The sequence below is a fragment of the Sus scrofa genome, chromosome 8 (assembly GCF_054392235.1).
Source record: "Sus scrofa isolate SSC_HxYL_T2T_F1_AM1 chromosome 8, Sscrofa_HxYL_maternal_Yorkshire_Landrace_v2.0, whole genome shotgun sequence".
Taxonomy (NCBI): domain Eukaryota; kingdom Metazoa; phylum Chordata; class Mammalia; order Artiodactyla; family Suidae; genus Sus; species Sus scrofa.
In genome coordinates this window covers 106,112,858-106,129,448 of record NC_139390.1, presented here as the reverse complement: position 1 = coordinate 106,129,448, position 16,591 = coordinate 106,112,858, and the positions used below count along the sequence as shown (strand labels likewise).

Here is a 16,591-nt window from a genome sequence, read left to right as displayed (position 1 = left end):
CCATGCTGGTGCTTCAGCTCTGTTTTTACAATCTCTTTGTTATTTTATTGGGCCAGAAGTTTCTGGATGGTATAGACATAATAGAACCAGTGAACCCTGTATTCAAGCTCACATCGACACTTCCTTTATTATGAAGTAGTACCCGGGGCTGGTAAACTAAACAGTCTTTAAATCCTGCAAAAGTATTGTTGACTGAGACCCTGTAGTCAGAAAGTGTAAATCCATAATGAGAATGTAAGGCTATTTTTTATCAAAACCAATCACTGTTGGTTCCTCCATAGGAGGCATTCAATGTACTCAGTTTGCCACCATGTGGCTAACTGGTGACCTTGACAATTTGTGCCATGTTGGGACTCATCCTTGGTCTCCATCACTGGTTTTTCACCATTCAGCGGTGGCAGTACTCAGTCAACTGCTGTAAGTGGGAACCAGCGCTGTTTGATCCTTCATAGCCTCCACCCCTGCCTCTGTGATTATTTTAGTCCTGCACCTGCTATTCAGGCACTGGGTTGTCTGATGACCAGAGATAGCCAAGGTCACTGGTTGGTAATTTTGTCTACTTGGTTTTTAATACCTATCTTCTTTGTACACAGTATAGATGGCCAACTGTATGCTTAGAGCTCTGCTTTTTGGAAAGATTTTCTCTCATCACCTTCTTTCAAGTGCAACCTCTAGCCATTTCCAACTTACAAGCCAAACCCTCTATGATTCACAATTGCTTTCTGTTTCCTCTGTCAGCTGCGCACATGGGAACTCCTTCATCAGTCATTAATTTACCTCTGGGCCTGTAAATTAGGGAAAAGTGGCTCTTAACAAAGGCAGTTCTCCCAAAAGGCAAATACCTGATGAATGTCTGTCATTAGTTCTCCCATATCTGGGGAAATAAGGCCTTCATTCTTGAAGGAAGAGCTAGGTGACTAAGATATAACATATTTGCAACTGGAGTAATGAGTAATAATTTCCCAAAATAGGAATGTAGAAAATATGACAAAGTTTTATCCTAAGATGACAGGTGTCTTGATGCTTTGCCCCACTAAACTTCAAACTCAAGAGATTAACAATGAACAATTGTTCTCAAATAGTAACTATAATAAAATACAGAACACTGGGCACAGTGAGCCACAGCATTTCTGTATTAATGTTCTTCCTTACCTAAAAATCAAGTTCAAACTTCCATAGTTTGGATATTGGAAACTCTCTATAGTCTGGCTCCAATTGACACTTCAAACTAATTTCTCATTTGTCTCAAACATTTACTATATATTTTCAGTGCCATCAATTTCATCTTCACAACAACCTTATGAATTAGATTTTTTTATCTACATTTTATAGACAAGGAAGAAAAGCTTAGAGAGGTTCAGTAAATTGCTTAAGGCTATATATTTTTTATAATGGCGAAACTGGGATATCTACCATTCTTCATAACTCCACATTTTTATTCATATTGCCTTCCATGTTTGACATATATGTGACTGAATTAGAAATGGCTCTGTAGTACAAACAATAAACAAAAATATTTAACTGTAAAGAACCTCCTCCCAATTTATTAATTCATTTTTCTTTCTAACCAAACTAACAAAATCCATCCCTATAGTCTTTTAATAAACTAATATGGAAAGTAAGTTTATGAATAGGTATTGATACACTGTTTTTAAAGTTCCATAGTTCAATAAATATCTACCTATTTCATACTTTTGACTTTATGTAATTTATTCAAAGTAAATTCCCTACAGAATTTATAGGCTCTGAGGTACAGAATGGTAATAGAGCAGGGGTGTTTTTTTTTTTAATATTCATTAATTGAATCTCTATTGTGATTTGAACTGATGACAGAACATAGTCTTCTAAGAGGTTCAATTTGGGGAATTTTTGACCATTGTCAGTTTATAAGTCAATGCTAGTCCTTTTTTCCCTCTGAATGGCATCTGTGTTTAGGGTGGTTTATTGGTGCTAAGGCTGCCCTAACAAAGTATCACTAACTGGGTGTTGTAAACAACAGAAATTTATTTTCCTACAGTTCTAGAGGATTGAAATCTGAGGTCACTGTGTCAGTAGAGCTAGTTTATTCTGAGGCTTCTCTTCTTGGCTTCCAGAGAGCTGTCTTCATGTTCACAAGCTGTTTTTCCTCTAATTATATCTGTGCCCAAATTTCCTCTTCTTGTAAGCATACCTGTCATATTGGATTAGGAGCCTCCCTAAAGACTTCATTTTAACTTAATTGCCTCATTTAAAAAACCCTATTTCCAAATTCAGTCATACTCTAAGGTAATGGGGATTAGGATTTTAAAATTTTAATTTTGGGGTATACAATTCATCCCTTAACAGGAGAAGAGAGCCTGTGGAAGTAGGTAATGCAGGATCTTGGTTAGCTGGCTTCTGGCTCTCTGGCATGCCTTGAGGTGCATATTGTCAAGACTGGCCATCAGAGTTGTAAGAGCCACATCCCTTTCTGCTAATACCTTGTCTCTTCATGAGACTTCTGGGTCTGTGGACTCTCCATCTCAGTTAACTTCTAATTCTTCTAGAGTTTGGGGAAGGTCTGAATCTCCTGCAGATTGTGTGGACTACAGGAAAGTCACTGACTCTGCCTTGGTTCTTCTCTTTCTGCAATACTCCAGGTGGCCTTTAACCTAGGAGCTCCTTCAAGATTACTGCCTTCCTGTGAACAGGCACCAGATCCATTTGCTTTAAAATCCCTGGACTTGTTTGCACATTTATGATCTTCCTCTTGCAGTGAATATTGATCAAGTCTGCTTCTTAATTGTTTTCCTCTCCAATGCCCTTTCTTCCTCATCTTGAAGGATTTGTATGTATCAGAGCAGAAAAGGGCATGATGAAATGAAAAACTAGTTCTCTCTAAATACAGAATATTCTGTAATCTAGTCTTTCTTTCATTTGGACCATGGTTTTTGGGTAAAAAAACCTTTGGACTTTGGTTCCTTGGAATAGAGTTGCCTCATATCTTTCAAACCTGAATGGAGTGTCCTACTTAACAGAGTAGGACAGGCTAAAATATATATATATATACATAGTTTAATATTTATATATATAATATATATAAATATATATATATATATATATACATAGTTTAATATTTTCAAAAGGGTTTCCTCTACATAATGTCTATGAGAAAACAGTAGTAGTCAAGAGTTCTAGGATCTCATTATAGCCCTCCTAGTGAGTTTAGGCTTGGTGCTTATTTTTTATGGAACTCCTTTATTCATCTATCAAATGAAGAGGTTGATATAGATAATGTCTGAAGTCCTTCCCTACATTAAAATTCTATGCCTCTGAGATGGTATTTTTAAGTTTGCTCAGCCTTCTAAAAGGGTTTACTTTCTATTGGCACTTTAAAATGAATAGAAATGAAAAGCCCTCTATTTTTCAAGTTTTTAATTGCATGATTGCCCGTGGGTTTTTACAAATACTCTTTTTCTTTGACTCTAAGGGTTACAAATGATTATAATTTTATATGACTTTCCAGGCAATTCCACTGCCCTCACATTTTTTCACGACCTATCATTTAAGAAAAAAATAATACATTTTCAACGTACAAATCTCTGAGAGGCTTTCTCTCTGAGAGAGCCCAGATAAATAAAATTACATGTGGTCAATAATTCCAAAATCAGCTATAAAGAAGTCATATTTCAAAATAGTACCTTATTCAGTTACTTGTTTTGAATATCTTGGAGACCAGCCCTGCTTTTGTTGACAGTATTTCTGAGAATGTTGACATTCCAGCAGCAGCACCCATCAATTTGGGGGTAAGTGTTTGGAGTGTGGGACAGTGTAGGAGATTGTAACTCACCCTCCACAAAATCTGCTAAACTGGTTTTACCTGATTCTAGTTCTTATGAAGTTTTGAAGGGAAAGCCCAAATGTCAGCCCTGAGCAAAATGTTAGGGTTGAACTATAAAGCCTTCAGAAACATATAGAATTGTAATTGGTGATGATGAGTGAAATTTTAAATGGTTGAGGGCTCACTTTGTATAAGCACGTTGAAACGTGACTGGATGTGTGCCATTTCTCTTGAAGATAGCCAGAAAACTTTACCATATCAGATTTCTGTTGTCCTGTCTACTACTGCAGTTTGCTGGCCAAAGAGTTGGGAAATTTTCAATAAGATTTGCCTGTCCAAAAGTTGTTTTGAGAATATAGTGGGAAAATGTAATGAGACTATGTTTTCTGGAGGAAAACAACATAAAAATTTGACAATTAACAACAACAAGAAGAAGCTGACACCTTTTATTGGTTCTATTAGTAAAGATAATGAAAAACTTGTGAATTGGTTCTAATTTTTCTCCTCACCTGAAAGCCTAATTGACTGTCAATTGACAAGGCTGATATGTTTCTCCATGTTTCTGTCTTTGCTGGCCTTAGTCACCTCCCTCCATCCTCCGTCATTTCTTCCACTGTTCTCTGTATGACTGACTCCACTCACCTTTCAAGATCTGAAAAGTTACTTCTGGTAGGTGATAGACTTCGTTGTTGTTCCCCCCCACCACTGTTTTCATAGCATTTTTACCCTTCTTCTGAAATATGCATCACATCATGTAATAAAGATCTCTCTCTTTTTTTGCCTTTCTTCCTCACTAGACTAGAAACTTCTCACAGGTAAAGCCATGTTATTTTTTGCCTTTCTCATAGTATCTTGAATTTTACCAACACTCCAAGTGATGATGGAGCGAATGATGTCTTTCATAGTGATAGTTTGCATGTCTCTTCAAAGACTAGTTCTGCATTTCTGTGGGAAAATGGTTGGGTTTATGATAGTACTTAGTAACTATAGCACTCTCTGCATAGTCTTAAGGTTGTAAAAGGAGAAGGAACAGAAAAGTGAGTGATGATATATATACCAGATTTCATTCAGCATAAATGTGTTGATGAGTGTGAATATCGCCTCAGAGCACAATTCTTGAGCTTGGCATAAACCAAAACATAGAGAAACAACATAGAAATAAAAGCTTTACACTATATTTATAAAATTCAGTTTAATTCTCCCTGATGGAAGTAATGTTAAATATTATTTAATTTACTGCTTTTCACATTGTTTCCTTTGGAAAATCCATGAAGATGGCTTAGGAGCCACCCAAATGAACTGACTCTGACCAATGGATAATTGTCTAGGCCCCTACATATCTTTCCATCAGAGAGGTCATGTTTCATTTATGTATTTTGAACATAAACCCAAGCCTACCTCCTATTCAAAACCTAAGTCGAATTGGCTGAAGTCCACACCAAGTCAAGAGACACTGGTCACTTAAAAACTACTGTAGTATATTTTTTAAAATTCCCAGGGCCATCTCCATCTCTGGGCTCTTGAGTATCTGGATGCCAATTCTGACCTCCATGCCATAGTAAGAGTCATTGATTTATACAATAAAAAAACCCCACACAGAACTCAAGCACTTATGACAACAACAGGTTTCCTCTTTTTTCCTTCCCACATTGTTCTAGGAAAACAAACTTCTTTCATTACTTATGCTTATGCTTGGCTCCAGCCAACACACAAAGCTGTAGGAGCAGGGGAAGCAGAGAATTCTCCAGCAGTGGTCATAGTTTACTTCTCACTAAAACAGAGTGAGCCTGCTCCCTTATTCTGTTCACTTTTGTCACTTAAACCAAGAAACCGTGCTAGGTCTCAGAGATACAGAAAATGTCACATAAACACCTTCTTTAGTGTTTGCTTTAATCCCAACCCTACAGGGGAAGTAAACCTTCTCTTACTAAGTGAGAACAGATACCAAGTTACTCACTCAATTCTTTTGGTTTTTCTTTCTTCCCACAGACAATCCCCAGTGCTAGTGCTGGACACACACACACACACGCGCACGCGCGCACACACACATGTGCACATTCTCTTTTCTCCTTCAACCTGAAAATAAGATTCCTCCTGCACAAGAACACATGCACATAGATTTCTGGAGTAGTCATCATCTTCTGATTTGGCAAACTGATTCTAAATTAGTTTGGGCTGAGTACAACTGGAATATCCTTTTGCATTTGTGTTTTTATAGCACACTACATGTATAAATTGCTTTCACTTACTCAGTTCTTTTATTAACCCTAAGACTACTAGGACCTTACCTATCACCAGTTTACAGATTAGGGAACTGAGGCCAAGAAGATTGCCAGAGTCACAGAAGGTATTAAAGGTATGTAATGGTTCACTTTATGTGTCAGCTTGACTTGTCTAAAGGATGCCCAGATAACTGGTGAAACATTATTTCTGATAGATGCAAACTATTGTATTTGGAGTGGATAAGCAATGAGATCCTGCTGTATAGCACAGGGAAATATATCTAGTCACTTGTGATGGGACATGATGGAGGATAATGTGAGAAAAAGAAGAAAAAAAATATGTACGTATGTATAGCTGGGTCACTTTGCTGTACAGTAGAAATTGACAGAACACTAAGTTAACTATAATGGAAAAAATAAAAATCAAAAAACCCCATTATTTCTGGGCATACCTGGGAAAGTGTTTCTGGAAGAGATTAGCCTTTGAACATGTCAGTGAAGATCAGCCTCGCCAATGTGCTGGGCATCATCCAAACTGTTGAAGGTCTGAACAGAAAAAAAAAAAAAGATGGAGAGAAGGATCAGGATGATGGAGCAATAAGACTTTGTGCTCACCTTCTCCCAGAAACATATAAAAACAAACACATCTACATGTAAAACGATTCGCACAGAACATCTACTGAATGCTGGCAGAAGAACTTAAACCTCCAAAAAGGGCAGGAAACTCTCAACACAACCGGGTAGAACAAAAAAGAGAGAGCGAAAAGGAATCAGGATGGGACTAGCATTCCTGAGAGGGAGCTGTGAAAGAAAAAAGGAACCCACACCCTGGGAAGCCACTTAACTGACAGGGAGATCAGTGGAGATAGAGGGACCTCAAACTCCCCCAGAAAAGTGCAGCAGCTGGACTGAGGAGGGCTAAGCAGAGTGAGAGCTGCAAAGACCATCTGCACCACTGCGCGGGACACCACAGCCTGAGATGCTCGGGTGGGGGCTGGGTGCTGAGACTCAGGCTCCAGAGGAGGTCAGTTCCAGGGAGAGAACTAAGGTTGGCTGTGTGGAGACAGCCTGAGGAGCTAAGGAGTGGTGTGCCATGAACTGAAGAGCGGTGAGCTATGGGCTGGAGAGTGGAACACCATAGCCAAGGGAGCCTGGGAGGAGGTCTGGGCCCACAGGAGAAGCAAGGTGCTATTACTGGGGAGGGTGAGAGGAGGAGGGGCCAATGCCATAGGAATCTCCCTGTGCATGCTTGGGCTTTCAGAGGAAGGGGCGGGGCACCTCTGGTGCAGGCTACAGGTGGCAAGAAGACACTTGTTCTAGCTATGGCAAATGGTGGACTTCTGCAGGCTACAGGTGGCCAGGCACCTCCCACTGCTAAGGGCAGTGGGAGGCTAAGTGCGACGTGGTGCGTCTTGCATAATCTACAGGAGGAAGGGACAAACCAAAGTAGTCATCTCAGAAACCAGAGGGAGGCATGGCCAGTCACCACTAGGGGTTTGTGAACAGGCTCCACCTATGGCCCAGTTACCATGAAGTCGGCAAAAGAAGAGGGCACTGCAATCGAGCACCACCCGCTGTTGCTCTCACTCCCCTGGCAACACACCTGCCCTGGTACTGCCACTGCCAAATGCATTAGGCAATGTCCAGACACCTGATCATTGTCCCTTCTCAAGACCCTGCAACTAGGAGCAGCTGGGGCAGCACCTCCTGTGTGCGCTAAGTGGGATAGGGTGCTTCTTGTCTGGTCTACCAGTGGTGGGGGCAAACAACCACAGTTATCTCTGACTCCAGAGGTGGGCATGGCCATCCACCACAAAGAGTCCATGAACAGGCACCACTTGCATCCCTCATCACCTCAGAGGGCACCACAGAGGAGGGCATTGTGAATGAACACTACCTATCGTTATTCTCACTACCCTGGGAATTCACATACCCTGCCACTGCCACTGCCAAATGCTCTGGGCAACTTATAAATCTGGCTAAGGCTTATTACCATTTCCAAGGGCCCTGCAACTAGGAATAGCCTGAGCCACCTTCCTGCAGGTCCTTGATGCTGTTAATAGGGAACATACCTTAACATAATAAAAGCTATTTATGACAAACCCACAGCAAATATAATACTCCATGGAGAAAAGCTGAAAGCCTTCCCACTAAAATCTGAAACAAGACAAGGATGCCCATTCTCGCCACTTTTATTCAACATAGTACCGGAAGTCCTAGCCACAGCAATCAAACAAAAGAAATAAAAGGTATCCAAATTGGAAGAGAAGAGGTAAAATTGTCACTGTGTGCAGATGACATTATACTATGTATAGAAAACCCTAAGTATTCAATCGAAAAACTACTAGAACCAATCAACAAATGCAGCAAAGTAGCAGGATTTAAGATGAACATTCAGAAATCATTCACATTTCTGTATACTAACAATGAAATATTAGAAAAGGAATGCAAAAATACAATACCTTTTAAAATCACATTCCAAAAAATTAAATACCTAGGAATAAACCTGACCAAGAGGATTAAAGAAAGACTTTTATGCTGAGAACTATAAAACACTCATCAAGCAAACGAAAGAGGGTTCAAAGAAACAGAAAGCTATGCCATGCTCCTGGGTTGGAAAAATTACTATTGGAAAAATGGCCATACTACCCAAAGCAATGTACAGAGTCAGTGCAATCCCTATCAAATCACACATGACATTTTTCACAGAACTAGAACAAACAATCCAAATATTTATATGGAACCACAAAAGACCCAGAATTACCAAAGCAATCCTGAGAAACAAAAACCAAGGAGGAGGCATACTTCTCCCAGACTTCAGGCAACATTACAAAGCCACAGAAATCAAGACAAGGTGGTACTGGTATCAAAACAGACATATAGACCAATGGAACAGAATAGAGAACCCAGAAAGAAACCCAGACACCTATGGTCAATTAAGCTTTGACAAAGGAGGCAAGAATATAAAATGGGGGAAAAAGACAGTCTTTTCAGTAAGTGGTACTGGAAAGACTGGACAGCCACATGCAGATCAATTAAACTGGAACACACCTCACACCATACACAAAAATAAACTCAAAGTGGATTAAAGACTTAAATGTAAGACAAGACACCATCAAACCTCTAGAAGAGAACATAAGCAAAACATTCTTTGATATCAATCTTACAAATGTTTCTCAGGTCAGTCTCCCAAGGCAAGAGAAATAAAAGCAAAAATAAACCAATGGGACCTAATCAAACTGACAAGCTTTTGCACAGCAAAGGAAACCATTAAAAAAAAAAAAAAAAAAAAAGACAACTTACAGAATGGGAGAAAATAGTTTCAAATGATGCAACTGACAAGGGCTTCATCTCTAAAATATACAAACACCTTAGACAGCTCAACAGCAAAAAAACCAACAACCCAATGGAAAAATGGGCAAAAGACCTAAATAGACTTTTCTCCAAAGAAGATATACAGATGGCCAACAAGCACATGAAAAAAATGCTCAACATCCCTGATTAGTAGAGAAATGCAAATCAAGACAACTATGAGGTACCACCTCACACCAGTCAGAATGACTATCATTAATAAGTCCACGAATAACAAATGCTGGAGAAGGTGTGGAGATAAGGGAACCCTCCTGCGCTCTTGGTGGGAATGTACATTGGTACAACCACTATGGAAAACACTATGGAGGCACCTCAGAAAACTATGCATAGAACTACCACATGACCCACCAATCCCACTCTTGGGCATATATACGGACAAAACTTTCTTTGAAAAAGGCACATGCACCCGTATGTTCATTGTAGCACTAGTCACAATAGCTAAGACATGGAAACAACCTAAATGTCCATTAACAGATGAATGGATTAAGAAGATGTGGTATGTATATACAATGGAATACCACTCAGCCCTAAAGAAGAATGAAATAATGCCATGTGCAGCAACATGGATGGAATTAGAGACTCTTGTATTAAGTGAAGTAAGTCAGAAAGAGAACGACAAAGACGATATGATTATCATTTATATCTGGAATCTAATATAGGGCACAAACGAACCTTTCCACAGAAAAGAAACTCATGAACATGGAGAATAGACTTGTGGTTGCCAAGGGGGAGTGGGATGGACTTGGACTTTAGGGTTAATAGATGCAGACTATTGCCTTTGGAAAGAATAAACAATGAGATCCTGCCGCATAGCACTGGGAACTATATCTAGTTACTTAGGATGAAGCATGATAATGTGAGAAAAAAGAATGTATGTGTGACTGGGTCACCTTGCTGTACAGTGGAAAATTGACAGAATGCTGTAAACCAGGTATAATGGAAAGAATAAAAATCATTTAAAATGTAAATTAAAAAGAACTAGATGAATGGAAAAAAAAAAAAAAAGATATAGTAAGGGCGAATTCTCTCCCTCTCCATGAGCTGAAATATCCATTATCTCTTGTCCTCACACATAAGGGTTTATGGACTCTAACTAGGACTTATATCATGTAGACCCCAAATATCAGACCTGTGACTCACTTAATTTCACCACTGGCTTTTCTGGTTCTGTCTCACAGATAGCAGATCGTGAGACTTCTTGGTCTCCAAAACTATGGAGGCCAATTGCTATAACAGATAATCTCTCTCTCTCCTTCTGATTGTTTCTCTGGAAAACCCTGACTGATACATTGTGCATCTGCAGCTTTATCTTGGGCCTCCTGGCATCTGAGTTGCCATGAGTCTTTAGTAAGGGATGACTTTAACAAGGAATATTCTTTAAGGCCTAGATTTACATGCATTCTATTTTCTTTTGAGCCAAATTTTCTTTTCCCTTCTTCTCTCCTTCTCCCCGCTTCTCTCTTTTTTCAGTTTTAAGCACTTAAAGCATGGTGGGAGGGAAGGGAAGCATAGAAGAAGAAGAATCATTTGCTGATCCTCAATATTCTCACATCCTTTGAGGACTAGGCAGGCTTCTTGGACCATTATTTTGAGACATGTGAGTTGGGCATTTGTAGTACATGATGAGTCCCCAGAAGGTACCCCTAGGAGAGTCCTCAGCTAGTAGTTCTCTATGGAGCATCTGTTATAGGCAGATACAATGGCTTCTGGGGGCTATTTTATTACCAGCTCTGAGCTCATTGGGAGTAGGCCTGTGCCAAGGATTTCCTACAGTGTCTTGCACAGTGCTAAGCAAAATTAGTATTTGCTAAGCTAATGGACATTAAAAATAAAGGATGAGAGTGAATGATATTCATACACTGTAAGAGTTTGGGAGAGTAAAAATACATGGCAGTGAAGATTAAACAAACACGAGGTGTTCATTTGTCACTAATACTACCTAGAGTACAAAACTATAGGGGGAAAAAAGTGTAACATAAAGGTTTTAGGGAGAGGAAAGTTATAATGTCAATGTTTACTCCTTAAGTAAACTAGTCAGGTCATTTTTAAGATATAATCTCATCTCTTTAGAATAAATTCATACAGATATATGGACATAGTATATTTTCTTAACTTGTTTTAAGTCAAACAGTTCTCTTTGGAAAGCATGTCTGCTGAAGATCTGATGAACCAAAAAATACATTGGCCAAGTTCAACTCTCCTCCTGTGGATTGTCCTGATGCCCTGAAACAGACATTGTCTATGTGATACATAGGGCAGTTCTTTACTTCTTATTTTGATTTTTCAAGTAAATAATTCCTTTTTAAATAAAAGTAATATATGCTCACTCAATGTTTTAAAAAAATCAAACTATATAGAGACTAGAGAGAAAAACAATCAAAAGTGTTGCCCTTTTCTCCTCAATTCACACTTTTCCAACTGGAAGATTCTAGTGAAACTTTAGAGAATGTTGTAGGGTCCTTTTCTTTTTTTAGGGGTTGATTCTGGGAGCAAGGAAGCTGGTTTAGAGGCGCACTCCACACCACCTATCACGTGAGAGGTTTGTTTCTTTCCTTAGCTCTGTTTTTGAGGTTACTGGCTTTCATTTGTTCTTATTTCCTTATTTGGTTGCTGCTCGTGAAGGGACTTTTTTTCTTTTCTTTTTTTCTTTCTCCATTTAAAAACTATTTTTGTTCATTTTATTAGTATGGGGGAGGGTAATTTTATGCTGCTGTATAACTCAACTAGTAACCTCAAAACTCCTCTTATAAAGGAGTAAAATGTGAGTTAAATTAAGATTTCCATTTATAAAGCTAAAATGTGAGTTAGATTAAGATTTCCAAAGAATTTTAACCCTTTGTTTTGCCTCATCAGGGCTTGAGACTGAAGTGGAATGATTTGATAAGTAAAGGAAAAGGGTTAGGTTTTTTCTGTCTAATTGATGAGCTGGAAGGGTGTAGAATTAATCAAACCAATCTTTGACCTCCATTGTCAACTTGGAAAATAATTATCTTTCAAAGCCCCATCAATACATGCAGTATCTTCATGACCAGTGTTTCAGGTGCTACTTTCTAGAGGCTGTAGTGGATGTGGCAGATATCCTGATGTGCTGTCCAGACGTTCCTTTACTGAAGGACTTGTTGCCTCAGCTGCTGGGAGTCCTGTCAACAGATGCCCTCAGCTCTCAGCCTTTGCAGGAATTGTATGCCCTACAGAGACCCACCAAAGTCATTCCCCTTTCCCTGCAGCCAGATCCAGTGATGGATCTGTATGGGAGCATGAATGTTCAGTGTTTCAAGCCAGATGAGAACTACTCTGAAGGGCCGGCAAGTCTAACTTCAAAACCCCTCATGGGATCAGCAAACCTGTCATTGTCTCTGCTGCTCTGCCTAAGCTTCCTTCTTTCCCTGCCCTATGCAGGTGTTGATCCCAAGGGTATGCTCTAAAACAAAATCCTGCATACTAAACCCCCTCTGTGGGGGGTTGCATCCAGGGAACCCAGTCTGTGAGAGTGGATACTGCAAGTTTTCTCACCAACATCTACTCAATCCCTATCCCACTGTGTTGGGATCTTATTTGGTGGGATTAGCTTAATACTCAGTGGTAGGTTGAATGCTTTGCCTAAAACAATCAAGGTACTCCTGTCTAACTTGCCACAGTTAAAGGTTCAGATAATCCAGGGCTAGTCATTTATCATATTACAGTCACCTGATCATAGGGAATGATTCAGGGACATTTCAATCAGTGTAAATATTAGCACTTGTGTGATTATAGGAATTAATGCTCCTCTCTACCCTTCAATCCTTGCTAGATCCAATTTCCCACAATGGTGAGAACCAACTGGAAGATGATGCTAACAGGCCCAGGACAGAAGAGCTGAAGGGGATACTGAGAAAATGAGCCAGGCCTGAATGCAGATATGCCTGAATCCTAATCTATAGGTAGGTGTAGGTACAGATGATTCATCAGGATGGCAGTCTTCTGCTAAGAAAACACATTTCAGAAATAGCTTATTAAGTGGATATGAGTACTTTTAAGGAGTAACTAGCTTTGAAAGAGTAAAGACTTTAGCCTAACCATAGTTGGTTTATAAAACAAACTTGTTAGTATTCAGGATAACTCTTGGTGCCTTGTTATTTGAGTTGGACCTACATGAAGAAACAAAACCCTGGGGATAGCAGGTCTTTCAAGCAACTTGGCCACATATATTTGTTTATGATGGTCCTGATTTTATTGTTTTCAGCTTAAAGCCACTGCAAATGCATGGTGATTATATTAGCAAGATAATGGGCTCTTTTTTTCATTGTCTGTTTTTTACCATTAAAATAAACTGATTTAATGGCCCAACACTTAGAAATACAGGATGGGTCCATTATAGTAATTTCTGTGTAGATTAGTCACACTGGAACAATGCAATCTGTGTCATTTACATTCTCAATTGAGCTTCCCTCAAATGGAAATTTATTAATGGGTTTTTATGTAAATAAATGATTTATATAGATACGGGCCTGAGATCTTGGTCAACTTTTGGTAAATTTTGCAATATTGTATTTTTAACTTTATTCTGTCACATTTAATGTAAGAAAATGTATGATAAAGATGTAAAAAACTGGCTGCTTATTAATAATCCTATGACAAAATTCAGCTGACAAGCGCATATGATAGTCCTGGAAATCTAGCTCAAAATTATGTATGTAAACTAACAAAGGACAGAAAAAAGAATAACATTTTATATCAGTTATATATATAATTTTATAATTTATAATTTTATATTTATATATATAACTGATATAAAAATCAACAAGAACTATTTTCACTTTGACATTAGCAAAGAACTAAAATCAGTGAGGAACAATAATCCTTGTTCATCGATGAGTCAACAGGCTGCAAATAATTTTTACACAAGGTACTTGGGAATTTATAGACAAAAAATGTTTTCAATTATTTTCTGAATGATTCCCATGTGAGGTCTGACATGGCAAGGAAAGAAACTAAAATGTTGACTATTGCCCCCAAAAGCTTAAGAGCACATCTTATATAAATTTTTCTAAATATTCCATTCTTATATTTTATTTATTTATACTGGAAAAAAATTCTGGTTGCCAATAGGGATAAAATAAAAACCAAGGTTCTATTACTACTTCAGAAATTTTTTGTTTTATTTTGTTGTTTTTCTTTTGGCTGTCTGGTAGTAACATTTTTTTTCAAAGGAAAAGGGGATATACAATATGTGGACTGTAAATTTTCTGAGAAAAGATAATTATAAAAATCACTCAAGAAATTTAATCTACATTTCCTGTCAATTTAGAGTTACTCTAGACAATGAAAAGAAAAAAGAATGTACAACACCATATCTAACAGGGAGATTTTGCACTATTCTAAAGTTAACTGTTGAGATTATATTTTAGCTTAAGGAATGAAAAAGTGATATAGGACTGATATAGGTAAAATAAATGGCAATTATTGTGTACTGACTTAATATATAAAATTTTCTTTTAGGAGCTCCTTGTGGCAGAGCGGGTTAAGGATCTGGCATTGTCACTGCAGTGGCTCAGGTTGCTGCTGTGACAAGGGTTCTATCCCTGGGCTCTGGGAGCTTCCACAGGCCAAGAGTGTGGCCCAAAAAAGTTCTTTTTAATTGTATCACTCCGTTGCTTAAAAAAAAAAAAAAAAACCACTCAATACATTCTAATTGCCTATGGGGTAAATGTCCAAGTGTTTATCTGAGAATTTAAACTTCTCTCTGATGTATTCCTAATCTAATCCTCTACATTACTTCCCTCCATTCTTCTCTAGAGCCACACACATCTTGTCATTCCCCCAGATCGCCCAGCATCATCTCACTTCCACACCTTTGCTTTTCCTGTCTCCTCTCTTGGCAAGAAAGTGCTAGCCCACTCACATTCCTCTTTCTCCTCCAAATCCCCATCTTATGTTGGATGGGGCAAAAGAGACATTATCTTACTGCATATTCCAGGATTCAACCAAGGAAGATAACTGTCTTTGCATAGAACCAACCAAACAAGCAAACTTTGATAAAATTACTGAGGAAAGAGATGACACCCTAAAGTTATGGAAAGAAATCTAAAATATTCTGATCGGAGTTCCTGAGTGGCTCATCCGAAATGAATCTGACTAGCATCCATGAGGATGAGGGTTTGATCCCTGGACTTGCTCAGTGGGTTAAGGATCTGGCACTGCTGTGAGCTGTGGTGTAGGTCACAGATGCAGCTTGGAACCTGCATTGCTGTGGCTGTGGCATAGGCTGGCAGCTACAGATCCTATTTGACCCCTAGCCTGGGAACTTCTACATGCTACAGATGCAACCCTAAAAGACAAAGAAAAAAAAAGTAACTAAAATACTCTGATCATGTATAAACAGGAAAAGAGAGAAATAGGAAGGGTGTGATTGCCTGAGTGGTTGTGGTGGGAGGAATGTGAATAGAAGAGAGAAGATAAGTAGATGTGCAACAAGATAGATTTACTTCAGATATTTGAGAAGCCAGAACATATGAAGTTCTATGTTCCATAGGGTTTCTGTGATATTCTAATCTGCAGAATCTTTAGTGGATTCTGCCATGCACAGAAGGCCTTTTGAGCATTTTCTTTTAAAACAGGAGAAAGAATATAAAGTCCACGTTTGTTTAAATGTCAGTGAGGAGATGACGGAAGATCCTCAAGATTAGGGCACAAAATAAAAATTCAAGGTGAGCAGGAAATAAGAGCAAGCGGTGATGGGAGAAATATCTTTTTCCTTGGGTTTAGCAGAATCTGCAGCCATGGTGTTGACTTTCTACAAGGCATAAACTGGGTGTGCTGCTTATCTTACTGTTGGGTGACCAAGCATCTCAGTCTGCCCAGCACTGAAAGCTTTCCAGGGATGGGGACTGTCAGTTCTGAAAATTCCCAAACTGAGATGAGTTATCCAGTGTCATAAAGGACAGAAAGCCACTAACTGACATCCATGTGCCACAGACAGTCTCTGGCACACACATGGCACCTAACACACAATATCTTGAATTATTAGTTATCATTTACTTCAAAAGATACATGATGAAATGGTCTAATATATTTTTTTGATTCAAAAACCCTAAACACCTGTCCTATAATCTAAATCTGCACTCTCCCCAATTAATTACCTCTAAAGATGTTAACCTTAATAATTACCTTGATAATTTATTGAGTGCATTTTAATCACCCCGCCCCCCTTTATAGAGTT

General features: G+C 38.7%; 1 long non-coding RNA gene across 2 annotated transcripts in view; it reads right to left on the bottom strand.

The window, feature by feature from the left end:
• LOC106504728 (uncharacterized) overlaps nucleotides 1–16,591 on the bottom strand; it is a 689,957-nt gene that overhangs the window by 337,127 nt on the left and 336,239 nt on the right. For both annotated transcript variants that reach the window (XR_014813074.1, XR_014813076.1), the window contains one exon: nucleotides 6,474–6,567. This is a non-coding gene — a long non-coding RNA (uncharacterized LOC106504728). The remainder of the gene's footprint in view (nucleotides 1–6,473; nucleotides 6,568–16,591) is intronic.